This window comes from Mesocricetus auratus, unplaced genomic scaffold (assembly GCF_017639785.1).
Source record: "Mesocricetus auratus isolate SY011 unplaced genomic scaffold, BCM_Maur_2.0 Super-Scaffold_100007, whole genome shotgun sequence".
In the NCBI taxonomy this organism is placed as follows: domain Eukaryota; kingdom Metazoa; phylum Chordata; class Mammalia; order Rodentia; family Cricetidae; genus Mesocricetus; species Mesocricetus auratus.
Genome location: NW_024429191.1, coordinates 54,456,381 through 54,464,247, shown reverse-complemented (window position 1 = coordinate 54,464,247; position 7,867 = coordinate 54,456,381). Strand labels below are relative to the sequence as shown.

The 7,867-nt window shown below is 52.0% G+C and overlaps 1 protein-coding gene across 1 annotated transcript in view; it reads left to right on the top strand.

Moving 5' to 3' along the window:
* Window positions 1-263: 263 nt before the first annotated feature.
* The window catches only part of Rph3al (rabphilin 3A like (without C2 domains)), a 133,609-nt gene continuing 126,005 nt past the window's right edge, over window positions 264-7,867 (top strand). Inside the window, 1 exon segment of the mRNA XM_040749163.1 lies at window positions 264-335. The gene's annotated coding sequence lies outside the window, so the exon portion shown is untranslated.

Sequence of the window (7,867 nt, the reverse complement as noted above, 5' to 3'; positions counted from 1 at the left end):
TCCAGCTAGTGTTAGGCACCGCTGCAGTTTCCAGAAACCCTACCTATCTTTTGCGTCTTGGGGTTGCTAGAAGGGGTTTGAAGCTCCCTAAAGAAGAGACGGAGCTGTACGTTATCTGTAACAAAAAGGAGCCCTCGAGATCCGTTCGGTGCCAAGAAGAGCCATCCATCTAAAAGGGATGGTATCTATCAGATGGCCTCAGGCCAGGGCTCTTCAGCTGGCAGGAACAGGTCCCAGGTCAGAGGGGGCGGACCAGGGCGGGGCGCGCGCCGGGTACCTGATGTGGCCGCCAGAGGGCAGCCAGGGAGCGTGCCCGGTCGGGGCGAACCCCCCAGGTAAGTGTTGTTAAAGTGGGGCCGCCCCCCTTTTGGAGCCCAGTCTCTCGGGGTCCGGCTGTGTGTGTTTGGCTCCAAGATGGGGGCCAGAGCGCGTGCAGCGGATGGCCCCGTGGCTGGAGCTCAGATCCTGGAGATGTTGGAACCCGGGGTGGGAACGGTCCCTGGTCACCGTTTGGGCGCGGACAGGGCCTGGCGCCGACCTTGCTCCCGGGCTTGCTCTCTCTCCCTTGTCCGAGACTCCGGGCTGCACGCGAGCTGTCCCGGGACAGCTTCGCGATCCGCTCCACCACCGCGCTCTCACTCCGGGGATTTGGTTCACAGCCCGGGAGGTGGGTCGTGCCTCGTGCGGCCCAGAGTTTGTCCCCGGCGCGGGGCGGGGGCGGTCGTGGGGGAAGGGCGCGCGGGCGGCTCGCGGACGGCAGGCGGCGCTGGGGTGAGCGCGCCCGCGAGCGAGTCAACAAGTGCGGAGCCCAGCGAGCGCGCACGTGCGGCGGGAGGGGCCTGCGGGCCCTGCTGTGCCTCAGTTCCTCGCCGGGTCAGGAGCCGGGAACCAGTGCTTTCAGGGATAGGCTTGTGTGTGTGTGTGTGGGGGGGGGGGTGTCCTTGGTCCTGGACGTTTGGCTCCAGTCCTCTGGCCTGCGTTCAGGAGTGGGAATCCGAAAGCACGTGGAGCCCTTCGGTGTGCAAGTCCGGGGTGGAGGCTCTCCTCCGTGGCGAGCGGCTTCTGCCCCTGAAAGCCCCCTCCCCGCTGACAGGCGTGGGGGAGTGTTTCAATCCACGCGGGGCGCCGCCGCGCGCACACACAGTGGTGACACCCCTACGAGCTCCCCGGGGGTCTCAGTCCGTCTACGCACTCCGAGGTGGTTGCCTCCCGCCTGGCAGCTCGAGGGCAGAGCGACCCCATTTTCCACCCGTGTGTCCTGATACACCTTAGCGCTCGCCCAGGGGGGCGGTAGGATGCTGACGGTGGAAACCTGATCTCAGGGAGATCTGAGCCAGTGGAATCCAGGTGAAAGGTCGCTGTCAGCCGGTTTGTGCGGCGGGGAAGCTTTGATCCTCAGGGCGGCAGAGGGCAGAAGAGGTAAAGGGGCGTCCCTGGGACCCCAGGGAGAGGCGAGAGCCTCTTGGAGAAGCCAACCCTGTAGTTCAGGGTCCGTCCCGCCCCCACCCGGAGAGATGGCGCCCCCCCCATCGCTGTCTTTGTCAGCCTCTTGGCTCCCATCTGAAAAAAGCAGAACCGTGAGGTGAGCTTTGCTCCACTGTCACATTGTCTCCACAAGTGCTCTCTGCACCTGCCGCTCTGTCCTCTCCTCCCTAATCCCGCAGCCTGACTGCTGTCTTGCTACTTAGCTGAAGCTGCTGGCTTTCCTGCCAGCCTCCCTGTCCATCCCGGGTTATCTACTTTGTCCCCACTGGCAGCCTTTATTTCCGTTTTGTTCTTTTTCCTTGCTTCTGGTTTCCAGGCCCAGTTCATGGGTTCTCATGCAATGGTCTTGGGGAGGGTTCTGGGTCACACTGTCTAGTGTCTAGTCCTGTCCAGGCTTGCTTTGGGATGCCCCACAGTCGCTCAAAGAGAGTCTGAGTCTGGATGGGTGTCTCAGACAGCAACCCTTCTCGTTCTGTGAGGCCGCACTTGGCCTCGTACTGACCTGGAACAGCATAGGCCTGAATACAGGGTTCTGCTGCCAGCCCCAGGCAGCAAGCCATCTGTCATGTCACCTCTAGGATGTCACTGGCTCCTAAGAAACCCTCAGGATTCCCTCAGGGTTCCACTCTGCTGGGATTTGCAGGCTGTCAGTCTGGTGCTGACTTCCAATCCTGAACCGGCTAACTTCCCCACACCGGCTCCCTTGTCCTTCTCTGCACTACCTGGCTCCGGTGCTATTGTCTGAGAAAGCTTGATCCCCTGCCTTCTCCAAATCCCATTGGTCCAGGACCCCTTTCCTGGTTCTATGTCCTTATCCACTGCTGTCTTGCGGTTCCCTGATGGCAGTGTCTTCCTTTTTTCTCTGGATTCTTAGCACTGTACACCCTGTAGGTGTTTGGTAAACTACCCCCAGATTTCTGAGACCCCTCTGTCTCGGCGTCGCCTGCCTGGAGCCCTATTCAAACTAAATCTCCCTCCAAGAGCTATGGATTCTTCCAGATTTCAGGCCTTCTGCTCCTCTGTGCTCATGGGTGGCTTGGTCACAGGGTGCTCCGTGCAGTTTAATCCTGACTGTTGACTATTAACCACAGCAGCGCTTACCAAGTGGGCGTTCTGTGTCCTGTGTTGGGCAGTGTACCAGGGGTCCAGGCCTTCGCTGATTTTGTGTTCTTGAAGCACCCAGAGAGGTAGATATCAAGATTATTGTCTTCATCACGATACCAACTCAGAGAGGACCTGGGACCTGTCAGAATCACACAGCTTGTGGTTGGGCAGAGCTGTGGTGGAGCTCAGTCCGCCAGATTCAAAGCTGTCTTAAGACACAAGGGTTTGATGTTTGTCCCGCAGGTGTGTGCTCCGCATCTCCGGTGTCCCCTCAGAGTCTCAGCCCAGTGTGCAGGGGGGCATACTGGTGACTTGGGACTCTCCTGGACTCTAGGAAAGGACTTATTAACAGGGTAACAGGATCCCTGACTCCGGAGGCTGTGACATCAGCCAGGATCCCGGGGAGCATGCTGCTTTCCGGGCTGGCTTTAGAGTGACAGCTGTGGGGTGGGGGTGATGGGCTCCCTCAGGTCTGCCCTTCCAGAGTTCCTTAAGTGCCCATCCCCTAACGGCACTTCCAGATGCCCTTTTTGAGCCTTCAAGTAAGTTTCTTTAGAAGGCGCCCTTCCCTTCTCTTGCTGGCCACTGTCATATGAAAATGAGCTCCTGCTGTGAAATCCTGTTACCATAGCAACCAGTAGTGCAAGGCCCAAGTCTCCTGCTCCTAGGTCTCTGCACTGTGTGCTTGAAGGGGCTTTTTCTGTGTTTTCTGCCTGGAGAAATTAAATACTCCCCTTGGCTTTCCTATTGTGTAGATATTAAATTATTCTTGTTTCTTTAAACAGTGGCTTCTGGGCACCATTGGTGTCCCAGCAGGTTGTCACCAGGCAGCTGGCACACCATTAGTGATGATCCCAGGGTGATGACCCTGGTTTAGGTCACATTTTGAGTGATACCCACTGCTCGTGGGTAAAAACTATGCTGCTTCTCATCTCGCATGCTTCTCAGGAAAGAGGTGAGCAAATGCTCTGTAGTGGACAAGCCAGATTTCTTCAGCTGCTGTTGGAGGCCTGGTCCACAGACACCACCCAGAACAGGGCACCTCAGAGGTGTGAAGGGAAACAAAAATGCTTTTTTTGGGGGTTTGGAGACAGGGTTCTCTGTGGCTTTGGAGGCTGTCCTGGAACTAGCTCTGGTCTCTAACTCACAGAGATCCGCCTGCCTCTGCCTCCCGAGTGTTGGGATTAAAGGCGTGCACCACCACTACCCGGAAATAAGAATGCTTTTGGCAGTGATCACAAGCTATTAATATAAATCAAGTGTGGGTTGGAGAGATGGCTCAGTGGTTAATAGCACTGGCTGCTCTCCCAGAGGAGCAGGGTTCAATTCCCAGCACCCACAAGGCAGCTCACAACTGTCTGTAACTCCAGATCTAGGGGAATCCAACACCCTCACATAGACACACATGCAGACAAAATGCAAATCCACATAACAATAAATCTTTAAAAAATACTTAAACAAGTCAAAGAGAGGCAGAGAGAGAAACTATGGGCCAATTGCTTCCAGATACAATTTCCTTATTTAACTCTCTACCCAGGGAAGTTAAAAGTATTAATAGTATCCCCATTTTACAGGTAAGAAACTGATGCCCCAGAGGAGTTAAGTGTTTGTTGAATGACACACAGCAAGAACATGGTGGAAGGTGGTGGCTAAGGCCCCGTGTGGTGCTGATGGACAATGGAAAGGCTGTAAGAATGAAAGGGTGAATTGGAGAGGAACCGACTGGTTTTTCTAGGATTCAAAGCATAGAGCAGTAGTGTTCAACATTGTATAAGTGTCTTATAGTGGACAGGAAGCTACAACGAAAAGGAATGTTCCATTCAGACTGGCGCTGTTAAATAGCCAATTAAACTGGAAAGGACTGGGAGTCCCCAGCAGAGACTGGACATGGAAATCGGGGTAAATGTAAACACTAGCACTCCATTGTGAGTGAGAATGGGCAGTCTACAGCCACATTCTGCACCATGGATGAGTCACACAGGCAGGAGGATAGCAGAAGGCCTGCTATGTTCCCCGGCTGGACCCCAGCTCTGGTTCAAGTGCTCCTCCTGCCTCGGTCTCACCTGGCTTCTTCTTTTTTTTTTAATCTGATTGGTTACATGTTGTGTTCTTGCTGTCGGAATTCATCAGTCCCCACCCCCACCCCCATCCCCACCCCTGTGGTACCGAGGACAGAACTTGGAGCATCGTGCATGTAAACAAAGACTCTACAACTGAACTATCCCCTAAACCCAGAATTCACTCATCAGTTTGGGTGTGTCCTTCCCTGTATATATTATATTTCAATAAAATGTAATAACACAGGGGGCTGGAGAGATGGCTCAGAGGCTAAGAGCACTGGCTGCTCTTCCAGAGGTCCTGAGTTCAATTCCCAGCAACCACATGGTGGCTCACAACCATCTATAATTCAGTCTGGTGCCCTCTTCTGGCATGTAGGCAGAACACTGTATATATAATAAATAAATAAATAAATAAATAAATAAATAAATAAATAAATCTTTAAAAAAATGTACTAACACAGAAAACAGGCTGCAGTGAGCCTAACCCTAGGGCGTGGACTCAACACTGCATTCCCTTATAGAAGGGTCACACCTGTCACCACACTGACTTTACCTGGATGGGATCTTGGCTTTTTTTGTGACAGGTAGGAGGTGACATGAGAATGGACTTCCATGTTCTAGAAAGAGTTGGCTTGGGCATGGGAGAGAGCCAGGGTGAGCGCTGCTTGTGGCCCTTGTACAGCACTGTCTCTGAAGGAGCACTCACATAGCTAGCAAGCACTTGACTTGGGCACTGTCCTAGGATGGGCTGGGGTGAGCAAGTGAGGGGACATATATCTCCACTGGCTAGTTGCCAGGTGTTGGGTCTCACTGGGTGCTGCAGCAGCCCCCGCACAGACCTCAGTCCTCAGCATCGAGCTGCCAACAAAGGAGCATTGCAAGGTCCGTGCAGGCGTGCAAAGCCCCAGCATGTGCTTCGAGAGCTGCTCAGTTCACTGCATTTCCGTGCTGCTAAAAATACCAGAGTGCCTTATGTAAGGCTGCAGGTACCGTGTGCACACCTTATGTAAAAGCACTCCTCAGACCCTGGACGGTCAGTCACTCGTCCCCGTGACCATTGTGGCACAGTTATGAAGCTGGTGGTGGGTTTGCCTGTCAAGGCAGAGAGCTGTCATCGATGCCCTGCGCCGTCAGCAGTGTTTGTACCTCATTCACATGTTGGTGTGTTTTTTGTCTTTGGGTGTGGTCCATGTGAGTAGTCAGCTGATGCTAGGCTCAGTGAGAGTTACCCTTCTGCTGGTCCCAAATCACTGACAATGGATCCTCTGCTTCACCAAGATGCAGCATCTTAGAGTCCTGTGTCCTCCCTTCCATCATGACTAGGTGACAGTTTGATTTGCCGTAAATGCTCGTGGTGATGGGAACAGCCCATCTTATTGGTTGCCATGATTTAATAGGTAGGAGAAACAATTAAAGCTAAGGCATATATAGCTGGGCTGAAACCAGGGAAAAATTTCCTAGGGGCCTGTCCTATAGATTCCTGGGTCCTGAGGCTTGGAGAGGGGGATCACTGTGGATGCAGTGTGTGTGTGTGTGTGTGTGTGTGTGTGCGTGCGTGCGTGCACGCGCGCGCACACGCGCAGCATGTGTGTGGAGGTCAGAGGACAGCTTATGGGAGTTGCTTCTCGCCTGACATTTGTGTCCTGGTATCGAGATCTTTTAGATTGTCAGGCTTGGTGGTAAGTCTCTTTACCACTAAGCCATCTTGATAACCCTAGTTGGATTTTTGAAGCATCATTTTGCTTATTTAGATTAGATTGGTCACTAACTCACAATCCAGCAGCCTAAGTCTCCTAAGCGTTTTGATTACAGCTGTATGCCTCCATGGCATACCTATGCCCTAGGTTCAATCCCTAAAACCATAAGGGGGAAGGAACACTAGTATCCGTGTTTATGTGGCAGGCTCTGGATAGCCTTTCTGCATGTTGTAAGTGGTGGAAAGCCATATAGTTTACTGGAAGTGTGGCGGTAGAATAACCATATGAGCTTGAAGGTTTTTTGTTTTTGTTTTTTGTTTTTTCAAGACAGGGTTTCTCTGTATTGTTTTAGAGACTGCCCTGGAAGTCGATCTATAGACAAGGCTGGCCTTGAACTCACACAGATCCACTTGCCTCTGCCTCCAGAGTGTTGGGATTAAAGGCATGTGCCACCACCGCCCAGCCAGCCCTATACTTTTAAAACATAATTTTATTGAAGGAGAGAAAGAGAGAGAGAGAGAGAGAGAGAGAGAGAGATAGGAAGAAAGAGGAGATTAGAAATCAAACTCAGCACTTGGGCATGCCAGGCAGGCTCTCTCTACTAAGTCAGTCTTTGAGGTGTATGCATTACAAAGTTCATCTATTTAAGAGCATGTCTTAACTGGGGTTTCTATTGCTCTGAAGAGACACCATGACCACTGCAACTTTTTTTAAATTTCACAGCAACTCTTATAAAGGAAAACATTTAATTGGGGTGACTTACAGTTCAGAGGCATAGTCCATTATTGTCATGGTGGAGAACTTGGTGACACACAGGCAGACATGGTGCTGGAGAGGCAGCTGAGATTTCTACATCTGGATTGATAGGCAGCAGGAAGAGAGAGTGAGCCACTGAGCCTTCTGAAACCTTAAAGCCCACCCCCAATGACACACTTCCTGAAACAAGGCCGCACCTCCTAATAGCACCACTTCCTATGAATCTATGGGGATTATTTATATTCAAACTACCACATTCCACTCCCTGGTCCCTATAGGCTTACAGCCATATCATAATGCAAATGCTAAATGTTAAAAGTCCCTATATTCTGCAATAGTCTCCAACTTGTTTAACAAGTCCAAAGTCTCTTCTAAGACTCATGCAATCTCTTAACTGTAATCCCTGTAAAATAAAAATGAAAAAGCAGATCACATATTTCCAACATACAACAGCACAGGGAATACATACATTATTTTTCCAAAAGGGAGGAAAGGGAGCATAGTGAGGGAATATTGGACCAAAGCAAGACCGAAAACCGGCTGGGCAAACTCCAAACCCTGCATCTCCATGTCTGGTGTCACATGCTCTTCACACCTCCAGCTCCTTCTCTCTCGGGACAGTCCCACTGCCTGCTAGCAGCTCTTCTTAGGTGTCCCACGGGAAGAGCAGCCCGTGTTCTTAACCTCTGAGCCATCTCTCCAGCCCGCTTTCCCAGTTTTAACATCTCTTCCTTTTCTTTTGGGTTTGAACAGTCTTCCCTGTTC